This window comes from Netta rufina (genome assembly GCF_964035555.1).
Source record: "Netta rufina genome assembly, chromosome: 3".
Classification (NCBI taxonomy): Eukaryota; Metazoa; Chordata; class Aves; order Anseriformes; family Anatidae; genus Netta; species Netta rufina.
The window spans coordinates 12776487-12795022 of NC_140125.1; the positions used below are offsets into that span (position 1 = coordinate 12776487).

An 18536-nucleotide genomic window follows, 5' to 3' on the forward strand; every position below is an offset into this window, starting at 1 on the left:
CATTTGTCTACCAATAACCTGTAACATACTAAGTGTTACCTGCAGAAAGAGAGAAAATTGGAAACCACCTACATACATTAGCAAATAGTTGAATTTCTAATTACTACAATAAGTGCAGACTTTCTGAGTTTTGAAACGAAACCAAAACAAGGATCCTTAACTCCAAAGCACTTGGCAAAGGACTTTGTACGTGATCCTAAACAACATCACACAGAGGGTACAACAACAACAAATGAAGCTCTGCAGCTCTTTTCAAGCACAACATACCACAGCTCTTGAGCCAAACAGCTCATCGTATTTACCAGGAAAGTCTGAGATCTTTCAGGTGACTAACAGATCTCCAACTTTTTTAAAGGGTATATTTTGCAGCTATAAAAGAATAGGCTGCTTATCAAAGTGAAACCAAGAAGTAATTTGTAACATCACATGAAAACTGAAGACTGCAGAGAAATGTTGTTTAGAATGAAGTTGTCAACAAGCTCCCACATAGGCTTACTCAGCACCAGCTGCTTAGCAAGGTATTGCAGAGAGCAGCTTCACTCTCCTGCCTCAGAGGCTTCAGCGGCCAAAAGCACTCTCCCCATTTTACATCAAGGTCTAGCAACTGCTGCTTAATGTCATCCATGAACGTAAAAGATCCTGTCTGAGGTGTCTGTGGAGTATGACTTTGAGCTCACATTGACATTTCGCCAACCTGTTTACTTTGCAAGCTTCTGGGCTTCCAATCCACTACCTACGATAACAGCATTTCTTCTCTGTGACTCTCAGAGCAGTCCTGCTGGTTGTACTTTTGTAGGAAAAATAAAAATAAAAATAAAAAGACTGGTTAGGTAGATAGATGTTTATCTGCTATATACGAGCTGTGCTCATCCCAAGGCATCGTACCCTGGGAAAAGCGCTCTTCAAAGCTACAGGGGAGCTGGTTAAACCCCACAGCCCTGCGTCAGGACTTCATGACTCCCAGAGTCACAAACCCACAGCTCTTCAGAAACACACGGACACTAACGGGAAAGGACAGAGAAAGCAGCATCCTTTGAAATGGGATTCGCCCCCTCACCAATTCCTGCTACTGGCCCTGGAAATGGGAAAGGAAAACAAACAAACAAACAAAAAAGTAATTTATTTGGTTATTTATTTGGTTAACTCTTTGTAACTAAATCTGAGTCCATGAATTTCCAGTTTAATCTCAGTAGGCAACAGCACAAATTTATTATTAAACCTCCTGGAATTTAACGGGAGTGTTTACACCTCTTTGGAAAATTCAGTTGACACGGTATTTACTATCTTACCCCATGTGACAAAAGCTGAAAAGATGTAAAGGCAAGAAACCCATTTTTTGGAACAAAAAAACCCACCCTCAACACTATTTCAAGGATGGCACTGGCTAGATATAAACCAAAAAGAAAAAGGAGCTTGAAGAGGAGCTAGGAAATGGCTGGAAAGAAGGAAGATAAAGACAAGAGTCCTACCAAAAACCACCCAAACAAACAGGAAAAAAAGCTACCAAAGCTGGAGGGTGGGATAAGCAGCTCCATCACCACAACCAAACACTATCATTAAAGCCACTGCAGCCTCAACACTGCATTTTATCATGTCATTAGATGTTTTCTTCTTTATTTGGCAGAGATGCACTCCAAAAGACATCTCTAAAGCTATTTTTAAGACAGAAAGGATTTTAAAATAGAAAATGAGTGTTCCACAGCCTGGAAAGTAAAGAAGTATGCAACTAATTCCAGAAAAATTTGAAGCAGAAACCCAAATAAAATCCCTAAGTATTTCAACTACTCTCAAACTGGTAGCCTAGAAAACATTAAATGCTTAAGAAAGTAAGTAAGTAATGCTTGTACACTGCCACAATCTAGGAAGCTCACACGTTTGATTGTGAAACACCCATTTCTGAAGTCCACAAGACCCAGTCTTGAAGTTCTCAATGCAGGATGAGTACTAAAGACCAAGCTTAACACAGAAGTAACATATATATTAAAAACCCCAAATGAATACGTATCAGGTTTTTCTTCTTTTGAAGCAGTTTTAGAACAATCACATCACAAAAGCAAATATATTCAAGTAGAAAGGAGATAAATCTAGACAGAGCAGCAGCCCCTATCCCAAGACCTTACTTTTACTGATGAGAAGCCACGAGAAGGGAAGCACACAGTAAAAGCAACCTCAGCTTTGCTTCCATCTAGCAAATATAAGAACTTACAGCTCTGCACTTAGACAATGACATCAAAATTAATGATTTCCCAAATCTCAGCAGGTACTTTGGTCAGCTGCATCTCTTGCACTTGGCGAGGAAGCATTATGAGCTCGGTGGCCCACCTGCATTACTGGGGCTTTGTGGATCACAATCAGGGAGAACGCTGAGGAACCTCCTAAATTATGCAGGACACAGACCGATATTATTTAAATTAAGAAGTCAGACTTAACAATGAGGCCTGAACTAATAACAGAAGTTCAATTTCTTTTTTTTTTTTAATCTGTAGCTCAAAGATGCGTCCCAAAACTATGAATCAGAGGCCTTGAAGAAGTCCTTCTGCACTTTCCCCTTAAACAGATAGTTTGTCTGAACTTGTTTCACTGCAAGCATGCTTTTTTAGAGAAAAATCTTTTTACATTTCTAGGCATGTAGAAGCTGCTTCTCACTTGAGTTATTTGAAAAAAAATCACATTCAACTCTGCATTAGTTACTGCTCCGCCACCTGACATCACAAGATCTCATGCGAAAAATGCCCACGAAAATTATTTCTTAGCCTGCACTGGATGTACTTCCACAAGGTGCCTATTATCACAAAAATAATACAGTAAATGATAAAGAAGCAGACAGAAGGCTATAGTTATCTTAATCTCACCCAGAAATAAAACAGAGTTCAGAAACTTCTTAGGAGCAGAGTGACTGAAAAAATAAAATAATACGCAGCGTTCAGAAAACAAAATGAGTAACATGGGGGCAGCAAGCATCACTGCTGCAGGGAATTTACCTCCAAGACTGTTTTCCCCCCCCAGTTACCATAAAAAATGTAGGCAAGGAAGAACAGAACAAAGGTAACCTGGGGCTGAACCGGACTGCCAAACCCCAATCAAATTTGCACGAAGACTTCCGATCATCTAAACATTTTCTCCCCTGCAACTTCTGCCATAGGGAAGAAACTTCCTTCGATTTTTTATTTCAAAGCACTTTTAAAACATCACAGGGATCATTTACACAACAGCAGTCCCACAGCACAATGCTCTGCTCCAGATACATTTCAGGAACAGTTGCCAAAACAGGATCTGCGAGGAACATTAATTGTAGTTAACTATCAAAGCTGTGATCAGATTCTCAAATCCTCATCTTGAATTAGTTTAATCAGTTTAGCCCATATGATCTAATTGCATAATCATTTGTATGGGCTCATTTATCAATTTTTTTTGGAAAGTCATCTATTTCCAAGGATGGAAACGCACCATTGCGTTTTACAAATCCATGTTACAGATGCATTTTAAAAGTCCATGTTAAAGAACTCCAAAATGTATGAAACTGTACTGTGTATATGTTAATACGATTTAATTGTTGTTTACAGAACTCAGAAGACCGTCATACTAAGTGGTTATCGGAAGGAAATTGTTTAAATGTTTATCAGTCTTTCCCCGCCCTTGGACTAATCACTGATAAATTTTTAACATACTCCCAGTTCACCTTAAAACATAAAAAAGCATGGGAATTTTGAGCCTTCATGCTCTTTCCTTCAGCAAGGATTTCATTATGAACCCCTTTCTTGACTTTCAAAAGCGCTCCACCTGCCAACCACAAACCATTGAACCCAATTCATTATCCTTCACTGGAACATTAACTTGGTGAAAAGCCACCGGGCTACCAGAACAACAACTTTGTTCATTAATTCCTTTAGTTAATCCCTGCTTTGTCTGGCATCTCAAACGGGGGCTCCGAGCTGGAACTGCGGCTTCATCTTTTGTAGTGCAGCACTCTCCACCCAGCTCAGACATACCCTGCCAGTCACGCTGTGAGGCTCCATCATCTTGCAAACCCGTATTTCAAGCGATTAACCCCTTCACTTGTAAAATGCGATTGTACTCAGGAAGTAGAATTTGAGAAAAATCCATGCCTGAGATGCACGTTACTTATCTTCCTCGTATTTTAAGAGGGAATTGGCTCCCAAATTTAAAAGCCTGCTAAGAGGTTAACATGCACTTTACCATCTATCTGCTCATTTAAATGCTCTGGAAAAAAATATAATTTTTAAACAAATGGAAACCACCAAGTTCTGAGCATGCTATGTAGTCAGGATTCTTCTTTGAGGGAAATTTTAACAGTTTTTACCTGCACATAATGGAGCAGCTACGTTTCTACGGTTTGTAATAACCCAGATTTCTGGCAGCAGAGCTTGAAGCGAAGAATCAGAGCACGTTTCAGCGTTCCAGTTTAGGCTGGATTAATTTATTCCCAATCACAGCTTTATGTTGACAAGTGTCAGCAAGTTTTTCTGAATCATAATAAAGATAGTTTGTATCATTAGAGTGATAATGGATTGCCATCAATTTGTCATGACATGCAGTTTGCCCAACATTTTTCTGAAAAATGTATCACAGAATTGTTTTCTCTTCCAGATGCCATTTTCTGCAACCCTTTGCTTGGTATTAAAAACAAAAACAACAACAACAAAAAAGCACAGCTGATAAAAGCACTAGTTCTTGCTTCTGACTGTTTCTTTATATCCGTATTTTGATATTCGTTATGAAGGAATTTCACAAACAAATTCCACTCCAGTAGACATTATACCACTGTTAAAGTCGCACTATAAATGTAATTCATCAGTACACTTATGGTGCATATCGCCATTTTACTTTAAAGAAAAAAATGATACTGATTAATTTGGTCCGATTCAATCCTATTGCAGCCATTCTTGGTTTTAAATCATTTTTTTTCTAATGTCACAAGCACTTAAGCACATAACGAGTTAATTTGAAATACACAATAGAAGAGAAAAAAAACTGTAATGATGGAAAATATTAGAGTAGTACTTGATTCAAGTTTTGACAGTGCAAGGATTCAGAAGGACAAAATTCATACCCTACTTTTACATGTACCTCATTACTAATTAGGTTTCTAAAACACTGACTATCAAACCAGGGTATCTCATTATTTGCTTGTAGTAAATAGGGAACGGCATCTGCTTTCCTCATACGTGGACCGCATCCTTGTTCATTACCTTTTTGCAGAGCCATAGCAAATCTAACAAAGACACGGCAGCAAAGAGAAGAATGTAATTACAACAAGCAAAAGCAGTTACACGCAGCTCCTTGTCTGCGCATCTTCTAAGGCAGAACTTAAAATAGCATGTTTGGTTCTTATATAAGACCTAAAACACTGGGAAGCCACCAGGAACACTGCTAGGTAAAGAAATAATTGAGATACAAAATCAATCAAACAAAATGTTATGGGTTAGAACGCTTCCTTTAAGCAGAACATTAGCAAAACAATGAGTAACTTCTCAGTAACAGATTATTCTGAAAGCAAAGCTGAGTTAAGCAACCCATCACAACCCATAAAGAAACTTAAACTAACCAGGGATGGCATGATCCAGATCTCCCCGATAGGAACTACAAGGTTACTGAAATGCCTTGCAGCAAAAAGCTTGCAATGGCAAGGAGGTGGATTCAAGTCATTAGCTGCTAGTAGCTGTTCTTTCCAAGAACACAGCTCTTCACTGCAAGGGAATTCCTCAAACTAATCCAAAATGTCTTAGTAAGGACCAGATTTAGACTCCTCGTTACAGCAAAATGTTGGCTTCCAGTAAGAAAAGCTGTCCCCCATTATAACTTTGCCTTTCCACTGGCTTATTAACAATGGAAAATGGATTTATGGTCCTTCTGTACTGCACCTGAAAACTCATTTCTAGAAGGGCCATTGTAAATGTGAGAAGTCTGCCTGTTAAAACAATATCCCTACAACTAAAATCCAATCCAAAAAGAGTCATTGTCCAAGCTGCAGTCAATATGTTCCTAAATTAGTTTATTAAGTTTACTTTTCCTTTTGGAATAGCTTACCAGCAAACAAAATACAGAAAGAAAATGTTTACTTCATAAAGCCTCCAGAAATCAATGCTTTCGATTTTGAATCTAATGCTGTTAGGGCCAGAAGGTCCATTACACAAAGCAGGAGTTTGAGGACACAGTTTTTGTTTTCCTCAAGTTATGTACGTCCAAGCAATGTTCCCCAGCTCCGATACAGCCCATGTGTCTAAATATAAGCCTTGTTTCTCATTACGCAACGTTTGGCATTAATCAATACAATTGTACATTATGGCGGTTTCAACAAACACCGCATACGCCAGACACCTTCTATGAGGAAGTGTTGAATGTAAAAGCAACATTAAAGTAACAAAACTCAGGAGGCTTCCTTCCAGCAGGACTCAGGCACGTATCTCAGGCTTCCTGTCCTCCCCAAGCTGGCAGTAAACACAAGGCATCCTCAGACAACTCACCCTATATAAGATCCAAACCTCTTTGCCACTGCTTTTCTCCCTCTCATCGCATACGAGAAGACTAAGTTAGGTGGCACAAATGGGAAATGGAACTAGCTCTGAGATATCTTCCTTTAAATCTTACTTGTCAGATTATACAGAAGCAGTCAAACGCATGCCTTCACTAGCTGCACTGTTTCGCTTCTCCATATTCCATTTATGCTCAGCCGTGGAATGCAAGGAACATCTGAAAAACACGAACCTGAACGTTGTGTTTGTTCATGACTCTCCTCTTAACCGAGAATAGCATCACTTCCCCAAAACAAAAAGACCCGGTTATTTTTACAGAATTGCTACGAGCAAAACAAACCTAATGTTTTCACTGCAAATCAACTGACTGGCTTCAACAGCTGCAGAAAAAGACAGCATACCTAAATCTGTGCACAGACATTGGGGAAGATGTTATAAGAACAAGCACGGTTTTAAACTCATGTAGGCAAACACGCTTGGCTGGGAAAGTCAACCAGGTTTAAGATCTGGCTCTGTGGGAACACTGCATTTGTGCGTAACCTACTGCACACATCCAAACAATGCATGAAGCGAGAGATTGCGTAAGGAATGCATAACCAGGATGCTTTCATTCCTAACATTTCTTCAATTCATTTTACAGCAGCGTTCAACTCTGCGAGAAAATGCATTTGGGGGTGTTACCCTGAAACATGTTATTTGGGAACCTGTTCTAAATTAAGATGAAAAGGTGCTGGATTAGAAAGTATTAGAACTAAATTACCTAAGGTCAGCTCTTCTTAGAGGTTTATTTACAGAGCAATATGTTCTCCAGTGCACTCAAAGCTCACGTACACTAAAGTAAAGAGCAGACTACAACTGCCTCGAGGTGCATTCTTAAAGGAAAGGGTCTCACAGAGCTCGCCACAGGAAATATGCTAGCACAAGCAAAACAACTGTAGTTTTTCCCTCCATTACTGCAAACTCTCGCTTGCTTTTAAGTGAACTAGTATTTTCTTCAATGTGCAAAGGAGTAGGTGAGAAAAACAAAGCAAAAATGTACCTGACCGAAGGAAGTTAAACACACTTATCAAGAACTCACTGACATTATTCAGCATTTATCCCACCCACAGACATTGCCGTACTAAGAATATTAAGAAACATTCACAATAAACGAGGGACACCTAATACTGCAAAGAATAGGATCTATTTTGCATCATCTTTCAACAGACATATGACCCTGAGGTTTCATGTTTCCTTTCCCCAGTACCTACTTTCAAACATACTAAAGGTAGGTGAAGATTTCCCTTCCTTGTGGTTCTTCCAAATGACTCTTGGATTTTTTAAAGAAAAAGAACACGAACACAAATTACTTCCCTTACAGAAAGAGACTCATTAACTCACCTTGCAATTGGTGCCCATACAGAAACATTCCTTGCAGTGTCAATCCAAAACTTTAATTGCTACAGACATTAGCACAGAACAAAGTCTGCTGGAAATGAGACTGTCAGTTTTCAAACACGGCACATTTCAAGACTTTTGTGTGTGTGTGTGTACATAGGAGCAGCTTGAAGTAAAAATCTGTGAAACCTACCGACGAGTAGGATCTGAGAGAGGCACTTTTCCAAAGAGGACTATCCAGAAAAATCATAAATGAGTATTTTGAATCCCCATGAAAAGGTTAGCATGTCATTGCAGTAAAACATTCACAAAGACATAGTTTAAGTTGTCAGACACTACAATAGCACAGAAAGGAATGAACAGTCTGTAGAAAAAGATAATGAGTATCTGAAAGATGATTATGCTGCTGAGTATCGTGCAAACAACCAGATCTAGCACAGGTTTCTTTACCACTGGTTTTCCAACTGATACCAGTACATTTCTGCACGGAGAGCTCTATGAATATTTCAAGAGGCAAGGGCAAAGAGTTGGCTGAAGTCTGTCTAAGCTGGTTTATTATTTCCACTGTGAAAGACAAGTCTTCTGAAAGTGCTTAAGAGTTTCAGGGGTTTTTCATGCAACTAGGGTGTTAAAATGCTGACATTAACTTAAGTTAGTAAAGCATTTCTTGATGGTTACTTACAAACATGAAATCACGTGCTGCCTCAATCAAAATAAATACGTAAGAAATACAATTGACTGCAAATAAGTCTAAATTTTTAGAGATCTATGAAATCCTGTGCTAAATGAAACCATGATCATGGCAAAAAAAAACACAGAAGAACCGGATAGCACAAATTGCTATATTCAGGCTGAGATCCTTCAATTGTTTACTTATAAACAAATTAAGGAAGTCAAAAGAAGAGGTCATGCTTTCACATGACCTTAGAAGGTCACACAACATGTATTTTATTCAAAACATCATGTGGAAAAGAAACACCACAACATATTACGTTTTCTTTCCTCTTTCCTATGCAGCTAATTCGTATTTAAGTTTCAATTCTCATACCCTCAAGTTTATGCTATTAATTTTCACCTACGTGATAGAGAGATTTCCTGAAAAAATAAAATAAAATAAACTTATCAGTCATGGGTACTTCAGCTCTTCCCCTGGCTCTCCCAATTAACACGCTATTCCTCCAGATACATCTCCAACTGCATTATGAGCGTGCCTACAGACTTCTGTCTGCGCTGACAATACAACCTAATGTTTTTAGGCTTAAAGTAGGCTAATTGGTTTTCCGAGTCTAGTTCATACGTCCAGAGAATAAAACAAGAAGGAAATACTTTTAATTACGTTCAACCTCTAAGGACCAGCCCAGTTAAAAAACCAACTTCCATCAAACTCACTTTGCCATGAACTCAGCAGCTGAAGAAATCAGCTCTAACGCAGCACATCATGCTGTAAAACGCATATGAGAACAAAACTTATGTGACCAAGGCGGTACAGCTCCTGTTAATGAAGTTTTTTGTGGTACCTCAGTTCATTTACGAGCAGATGTTTACTTCAAATGGAGCAGCAAACTTCCTAAAGTTTCGATTTCTGTGCAGGGCGCTGAAGCTGGATGAAAGGGGCTGCCACCACCAAGACACCAACTCAGTGACACTCTGAAGGAATGCTAGGGCTTAACCCTTCATTTAAGAAACTGTTCTTCTCTAAGAAGAATATTTTGGTTTGTTGGGTCGCCACGTACAACAACAAACTGAAGCATCAGTACTCAGTATGCCTTTCAGCACTTAATACGCGCTTTAACATTTCTGCTGATTTTCAGAACGGTGTTATGTTGAGGAAAAACACCCGACCCACCACATAACTTTTTTTTTGGAGTGTCATCTTCGCCTGAACGCAGCTCCTGCCCCTCTGAGGCGAGGCAGAGCAGCAGAAACCCAGCCCCGGGGCCAGCCCCAGCGCTGGCTCCGCACCACACGCCCCGAGCCCCCCTCTCCCAGGGCGGCCCCAGCCCTCGGCCCTCAGCCGCCACCTCACGATCGTGCCCGGCCCTTGGGGCCCGGCTGTCCCCACGTCCCCGGGGGGCTCTCCAAGGGACAAAGCCGAGGGCTGAGGTCCGACCCCTGGCCGCTGCGGGGATTTTCACCTCAGCCTCCGCCGGGCGCGGCTGGAGGCAGGGAGGGAGGGAAGGAGGGAAGGAGGGAGGAAGGGCGGAGAGGAGATCCCCTCGCAGGGCCCGGGCGAGGCAGGACAAGCCCCGGGGATCCCCCGCTCGCTGCCGCGGGGTATGGGGTGCCCTTCCCCGGCCGAGGCCCGGAGGAAACCGGCCGCCCCCCAAACTGGGCGACCCGCCGGGGCGAGGGGATCGCGGCTGCGGCGGCGGCGCCGCCTCTTACCTGAGGGCTGCGCGGGGGGCGGCGGGGCCCGGGCGGGCATGGCTGCGGTGGGGTAAGGGGAGAGGGGACGCGGCCGGTTATCTGAGGCCTCCCGCGGCAGCCGCCATCGAGGGGGAACCCATGTCACGGCGACAGGAACCGCGTCGCGGCAGCCCGGCCCCCTCCCGGCGGCCACCGCCTCCTGCCCCGCTGCCGCCGCCCACTTGGCCCCGCACAGCCGCCGCCCCCGTCGCTCCCAGCGGCGGCCGGAGAGGCGGGCAGCGCCGGGGCGGGCGAGGCGGATAAATAAACGAGCGGGCGAGCGATGCTGCGGTGGCGGCGGCTGCTCCGCTAAGGGAAACGGCGGCGCTGCTGCGCGGCCGCCATCTTAAGTGCTGGCAAGCCTCCCCTACCGCGGCAGGGCGGCCATCTTGGACGAGGGGTGAGGCGGGGGCGCGGCTGGCAGGGAGGTGAAGCCGTGGCCGACATGTTGAGTGAGGGCAGCGTTTTTTTTTTTTCCTTTTTTTTTTTTTTTTTTTTTTTCATTCTTTTCTCCTGGCGGCTGTTATTTCCGCATAACGGCACCCCGAGTCGGTCGGGCAACTTCCACGACCCCTCGGGTCTCCCCCAGTCCGCACAGCCCCTCTGGTGCCTCAGGGAGCGGGCTGGGGTCTGCAGCTGCGAGCCCCGTGTTGCGGTGCTTTCCGTGCTCTCACCTAGTGAACGTGAGGGATTTAAGTCTTTTTTTTTTTTTTTTTTTTAAGAGGTGCCCTGTGGCTGCGCAAGGTGGAGCCTGACGGAGGCTGCTCGGGTGCGGAGCCGGGAATCCTGTCAGGAGCCGTGCCCTGCCCTCACGGCTGCCGCGGTGAGGGGGCTCGGGGCCGTGAGGGAGTTTCTCCGCGGAGAGGTTCGGCAAACCGGTGGGAACATAAAAAAAAAGAACCCCCAAAATAGAGCTGAGGAATCGGGGAGAATCTGTCGGAGTGTTTCAGCGAGGAAAGTGGCAGGAGGAGAGCTAAGAGAGGACAGTGCTTCGCAGTGGGAGCAGCGCTGCAGAGGATGGGTGCCCCTGGTGTGAGGACTCGGTGAGGGCTCAGAGCATCTCTTCTCAAAACCTCTTGAAGAGATTTTGGTTTTGCCTGTGTTGTGAGGTGGCTTCATTTCTAATTCTTGAGGGTTAGGATAACATTCCTGCATAGGAAATTGTTGATTGCAAAATTTTGCCCCTTTGAAGTTTAGGGGGAAGTAGTCTGATCCCATGTATATGATCCCACAATCCTGTTTCCAAATCCACCTCTGGAACAGACAGCAGGATCGCTGTTCCACCTTTTATGTCTCTGCGTGACCAGGGGGCAAACTTCTTGAACTTCAGAGCTTACAAACCACTTAATCCTCGTGGAGTCCCTGAGGGCCTGCCTGCGTCAAGCTGAAACCTCAGTTCCTAAGCACTGGGGGCTGCCAGAGTTGCCTCCTTCAAAGAGTAGCTTGGTACAAATTTGTTTCTGGGAAATGAGATTCATAAGTGTCTCCATTTCATAAAGAAGGTCTGTGCATAGGCTAGTTTCAAGTGCAACTCTGGTCAAATCTTCCTTAGTTGAACTGGGTTTCTCAAGGTTGTATTTTTATGGTTTAGTTCACTTGTTTACTGTGCAAATTCAGTCAAAAGGGGTAGAAAGACTGTCAAGAAATCACACAGGGAGATACTGTGGTGGTTATATTTTATGTGCCCTTTTCCCCAAGGAGCACAAGCAGATTTGACCTCATAGATGAAAGAATGTTAACAGCAAAACCACTAATAAAAATCATGAGAAATACCACATGCATACTTCTGTTTTTTAAATGCTTTTTTTCCCTTCCTAATGCCTGTTTACACTGTATTGGTAAGTATTGTCAAAACTGCAAACACCAAGTATTTTAAAATGCAGAACGAGGTTTTAAATAATGTGCGAAGCCTGATATACATCCCTTGACAGTAGCAAACTGAACACTACAGTGGTTACAACATGCTGACAAATTACAATAATAAAATAGCAATCAAAGTGTAATAATAAAACTTTGTTCCTATGGAGGCTTAAGCATATATTTAGACACAGTAATTTTTCTGAGGAAGGCTTAAAACAGGGTTGTACATATGACTCTTCATGTTTGAGATGGGTTTGTGAATAAAAATGCCTCAAATGCTTTTTAAGAGTAATTATAATTAATCTACTAATTTAATAAGACATATAAGGCCTCTGGGAAGCATGGGAAAATTATATTGTTAATACAATATTTCAATTACATTAGGAGTCCTGTTACAATAGCTTAAGATAATCATAAGCGACTATTAATGAGGCTGGGTGAGTGTTACATTTCGCCACCTGGTGGCTGTTTTCTTTTTTTCCAGCTTAGTGTGAGAAATGCAGTGTAAAGCTTGCGCTGACCTGGCAGGACAGGAGGAGAAGCAATGAGGGGACTGGAAGGTAGGAAATTTAGCTATCAAAGAACTTTGACCTTCACCCAGTGTAAAACGTGGTTTACAATTGTATGGGTGAAGAGAAAAATCTGTCGAAGAAGTGAAATACTTAGTTGTAAAGCACCAGACAAATTAGGTAATTTCTTCCCATATCTGGCAACAGCCATTAAGTTCTAAAGCCCCGAAATATACCTCAGAGTGTGCTGTTAGTCCATGGAGCATCTTTTCCTGTACCAGCCATGTTTATATAATGGTCATTGGCTGTGTGTGTTACCCACCCCTATGGCAATATTGTAAATAACATAATTAGAGGAGCTAATTTGATTATTATCTTCTACAACTGAGGCATCAATGATGTGAATGAACATATTGGATAAACACTCTGCCTTCTAAACAACCCAGGCAGCAACCTGAGCCCCTGCACCCTAAAACAAATGCAAAGCTCTTGTGTGGAAAAGCCACAAGCCCAACCATGTACCACAGGAAGAGAGCCAGAAAGATCGGCAGCGTCAGTAATTAGGTCCTAGAATAGAAGGAAAATGGTTAAGTAAAATTCCCGGATGGTTTGAGGAAGTGAGTCATATCCTAAGTTACAAAGAAAGGCAGAAAATCCTTCCAAATGGTCCCTGCCAGTTTGACCAGAGGGAAATTTCCTTTTCTTGGTGGTGTTCAGTAGTTTCTAGGATCAGAAGCTTTAATCAGTATGCAGTTGTGAGTCTGTAAAATTCATTTAACTTTAATGCAGGATCAGATGAGAGGTAAGTGTGCTACATGAAAAAGTGAAGGTGATCTTCACTTAGGCATAGCATGAATGATTGACAAGATGTGTGGGATTTTTTTTTTTAAGTCATTCCTGTGTAAGCTTTGCCGGTTGAAGGGGATTACGTTTGCTTACGAAGGCAGACTGACTCTTTATAATAGCATTAGCCGTGTTATGTATTTGTTCTATGAAGTGGAATCCACGAGTTACAACACTAATTTCAAGGTTATATTTTCAACACATGAAAGTTTCCTTCGCGGAATTGCATGGATTACAGACACTGTGTTATTTGAAGACTGTTTTAGAGTAGTGTTCTAAAAATCTTTAAACATTTTGAACTTGTTTCCTTTTTTTTGTCTTATACTTCCATGTTATTCCTATTCTGACAGCATGATGAAAAAACGCTGTAATCTTGAGATATCCATCTCAGTGCGAAGCCCCTTTTACATAGTGCAGTAAAGGTTTTAGTTGAAGTGGGACTGGTCTTGATAACTCTAAGGTCCAAACTGGTTAGCCACAGCAAACCAGCTTTATGAGTCACTACTGCTAAGTCCTAAACTGTCAGGAGAGGGCGCAGCCTTCTTAGAAGTCTTAGGTGGAAAAAGATGGCATGGTGTGTCAAGATGATTCAGAAAGGCTGTCTCAAAAACCCACAAGGTCTGTAGGCTCGCTCCTCCTGGTTTAGGAATTGGGGATGACAGGAAGCACTTGTTATGATCTGCATCCGTGTCCTTCACAAACTCAGTTATTCGTAATTCTCAAGAAAGTGGAGTATCTATAGGGAAAACATTTTTTTCTCATTTTGGAGTTTACAATATGGTTCCTAATTGGAGCTTTTGGTTATACTATAAGCTACACCACTACTGCATGGTATAATGCAGAATAGCTTCTGAAACACCTTGGATTGCTAACAGTGTGGTTTTTCTTTTAAAACAAATAAACAACAACAAAACTTATTGTTACTTTTTTATTTGCAAAATATGTATGGTACAATGTGTCTTCTGGCAGTGCAAGCTTTGTGTACGGAATAAACTTACTCTAATCAAAAGCTAGATAAGTTTTTATACTTCAGGCAGTTTGCTTTCCTCTCTGCTGAGTCTGGCAGTGCTGCAGATCAGAAGCTAGACATTCTGTTTCCTGAGAAATTGTGGTGCTTGATTTTATTTTTTTAATTCAAAATTGAATCAGACAGTTGAAGATCTGAAATTATCCATAGAATGAGTTTAAAATGTTCTTTGGGCCTACCAGATCATTTCATTTCACTAATGCCAGAGCCCTTCATTTGTGCTATTGTCAATGCAATGCTAACTAATTTAAATTTTTTTCCATGAAAATGAAATATAAAAGTAGAAAATCAAGCAAATTGAAAACAGGAAGTCAAGCTCTTGCATTTTATCTACACAGAATGTTTTGATTTTTTCCCATCCTGACATGCAACTGAATTGGCACAGTTCTGTGAAATGCTTTTAATTTAGGAAAACTGCATTTATCTTAGACCATTATAGCTGAAATAACCCCTGCTACTGCACTGTCAGGCAGAAAGAGCTTGTCTGACTGAATTCACCAATCAGCCTCAAAAGCTTTACATGAAAATTGTTTGTGGCTGTGGTTTCAAAAGGTGGGCATTATCAAAGCTGGCTGAATGGATAATACGCCCTTTCCTCTGCTTTCTAAATAGGCAAGTTATTGAAAGAAAAATCGTGCAGTTACCGTTACCTAAGTTAAACAAAGCTTTGTGTGAGAAGAGGATAAGCTAAGTGGCCTGCTACTGAACTGTACTGCTGATGAGTCTTTGAGCATCAGAAGATGCTAAAAGACCTGAAGCAGTCATTGTTTTTTTCTTTATGCAGTGATTAGTGCCCTGAGCTCTGTCCCGAATCAATGCAGACTGCCGGGCTCTTGTCGGAGTTAGAGATCAGGGAGCCAGGAGTGCCTCTTGGTCCCTGGGCATCCTCCAGCCACAATGGGGACCCCCTTGAGAAGAGACCAGCAGCTTTACCCCATCGGTGTCTGTGAGCTGGCTGTGCAGCAAGCATCCTGAGGCTCCATGTTCCCCGCTGTTCAGAGAGTGTCTTAATTCCTGCTCCGTGTCATCTTTATTCTGCTGACAGTGAAAGGAAATTGCTGAGCCTGGCCTCCCCATGGTTGGTGTTAGCTGTTATGGCCACTTCTGCGTAGTGATCTGTGTTTCCCAGGGCTGTAGTGCCTCTCAAAGCTATTCAGAGGTACAGAGATACACTTCTGAACATCTCAGCTGCTCACATCTTCTGTATCACCACTAATTCCATTAGCATTGACCTTTGGGCAAGGGAAATCACCAGGCAATGGTTTTTCTTGTTATGGGTATCCCACAGAAGTTTTCCAGTTCTTCAAGGGACGGCCTCCATCTATTCTAGTTGCATAACATTAACATTAATTTATATGCTTTATATGCAGCATATAAAGCCTCCGTTTGGAGTGCAAGTTTGTTACTATTTCATACAAATCTCCCTAGCTATCTTTACTGGAGTCACAGTTACAAAAAATACAAGGCATTACTACATCAGCAGCCCACTTTCTTGTGACTTGCAAGCCATTAAAAATCCCAAAGTTGTCTTTAAACAATCTAAATACATGAACTACAAATAAAGCTATGTAGTTCCAGGAAAAAAAAAAGATGAAATGACAATTATTTTAGGTGGGCCTTAGAAATTTCCTACATCCAAATGGTTCTTTGGTTTTTGGCTCGGGCTTATTTGGGCAGGAGTAGGATTGCTGACACTCAGTACCATGTGTTTGGGGGTGGGGGTTGTTTTTGTTTTCTTCCAAGGAACTCCATTCCGAATCTCAACTGTGTTTGGAGCCTCTAATGAACATGCAGGCTTACATTCTTGGCATGTGAAGGCTACCTAGTGGATTAACCAGCTCATGAATGTCAAAACAGCCTCGTTTTTCCTGCCATGGCTTAGACCACATCCTCAAAGTGGCAGAAGTGAGTGACATCAGTGAGGTAATACTACCCATATACCTGGCCTCTACATACTTAAGTACGTAACTCATCAGCAGCATGTGCAAAATGTGTTTTAGTGTATACACTTCAACAAAGGCAAGGTTTTTGAGAAGGCAATAGACAAACCCAAGTATCTGGCAAAAACTAGCGAGCTGTTAGTGATGCTGGCTCTTCCTTGCGTGTGAAGGGCACATCAATTTTAAGGCAAGTGTGGGCTGAGAGCAGTCTGACTTCAGCCACAATTTAACTGTGTTACTCAGGCAAGCTGAGAGGAGAAAACAGCTGACACAGGTAGCAACCCAGCAAGCTATGGACAGCCAAAGTGATGTATAGAAAACACACTTTGTTTCCTCCCAGGTCTGACAATGCTTCCATCTCCTAGAAGACGTGTTGTGTGAGTACATCAGCTGTCAGCAGGAAAGCAAGATTTCTAGCTCTCTGTGGCAGAGCAAAGCTTGTGAGCGTGACTATTTTTTCATATTGAAAAAATACAAGATTTTTCAATATTATCTTTCAAGCTCAAGGCTGATGCCTCGTCTCATGTTATTTTCATCCTCCACCGTGTTTTTCTGCAGTGGGTTTGATTTTCTGATCTCTGTTCATTGAGACCCAAAGCGTCTGGGAGGTAGGCATAACTCAGGGGTAGATCTCAGAAGAACAGGATTGTTTTTTGGAAGGCTCTTATATGAGAAATATGCTCTTCTATGAGAAATTTGCCAAATCTGGTTATAAGTTGCTTGACAGAGTTGTTGTCTTAGGTAAATTATGAACGGCAAGACAAAATGTAAACAGAATGTACCATGTTCCAAACAGCCGAACTAGTTTTGAGTGCTAACAAAGACTGTGTGTCCCAGTTGCACTAGAGTTTGGAAAGCAGAGCACCATGAAGGCCGCACCAGCAGTTGTAGTGAGACCCGGGCTCTGAGGCTGAGACCCCAGCATGTGCACACTCTGATGCAGAATCTCACATGTTTTCAGAAAGCCACCTTTGCTGGTGCTTTAAACTAACATGTCAAGGTGTGGAAGTGACCAGTGTTCCTTTCAGCTACACGCCTTGTTCCAGAACAAGTAGCCTTTGGCAGCTGGGGTCAAGCAGCTCCTTAAATTGCAGAGCAAGGTTCACCACAGGGATGTGTTGGCCTCCGTGTGGTCCCCGGCCATTGCCTCACAAGCAGAAAGAAGCAAAACTGAACCCCAGATGTTTATGCAGGGCACAAACAGGCTGAATGGTGGTGGCAGAATGTGGGAAGGAGCAGACAGAGGGGAGTGCGGAGAGCTGGGGGGTGAGGGGGACAGCAGGGCATCAATAGCAAGCACAAAAGCAGTAGGGAGATGAGAAATCAACCCCCCCCCAGTCTCCAATATGCAGGATCACATGAAGGACTCTTGAAAGTGGCTGGACCAGTGTGCTGCAAGGAGAGCTAGGGCAGATGAAAATAGGTAGATCCAGGTGCCTGAGCAATCTGTGTAAGTGCACCAGGCTCAAAGTAGGGACGCTCTCTTTAAGTCGTGTTTAACTGTGTTTCTGTGCTGGGAAAAGGGTGCTGTCCCTGAGCCAGCTCCTTGAGTCTAGTAAACAAATACAATCCCAGCAGGCTTAAATGGTGTCACTGATGTGCTCTGCAGGAGCCCTTGCCAGGGCCAGTCAAAACGCAGACTGCTACACAGCCTGTGTTATTGCAGAGGAAATACGTGTGCATTTAGAGCAAGGAGCTGCAGCCACCCCTTCTCTAACCTTACTGGTCAAGGGTGTGCGTTAGTGGTGAATTTGGCTCATGGTTTTCATTTTTTAAGCACTGAAGTGAAAAAAAAGTTTAACAATACCATGAGACTATCAATTTATATGGTCTTCCTTGTTGGAAGGAGTCTAGATTCCCATTATAGCTGAGGGAGGGCTATTTTCAGAGCACCACACTGGGCTCTGTACCTTCATCTGGCCAAACTGGGACCCGACAGATCCAACCTAGGCGTTGAATTCTCCTGCCTCTGCTCTGCACACACAGTGCTACTGAGTTGGAAACAGCTCCAAACAGCACCAAACCAGCCAGGAAATGTCTTCCCAACAGGAGCTGACTGTGAGATGTTTCAAAGAGGCAA

At 42.6% G+C, this 18536-nt stretch overlaps 1 protein-coding gene across 4 annotated transcripts in view; it reads right to left on the reverse strand.

Annotated features, from left to right (window-relative positions):
- AFTPH (aftiphilin) overlaps positions 1–10393 on the reverse strand; it is a 46818-nt gene extending 36425 nt beyond the window's left edge. For 3 of the 4 annotated variants that reach the window (XR_014618311.1, XM_084284656.1, XM_084284654.1), the window contains exon 1: positions 10257–10393. The gene's annotated coding sequence lies outside the window, so the exon portion shown is untranslated. Of the gene's footprint in view, positions 1–4321; positions 4485–10256 lie in introns of all 4 variants that reach the window. The other variant, XM_084284655.1, reaches the window with a different exon arrangement.
- Between the last annotated feature and the right edge of the window lie 8143 nt (positions 10394–18536).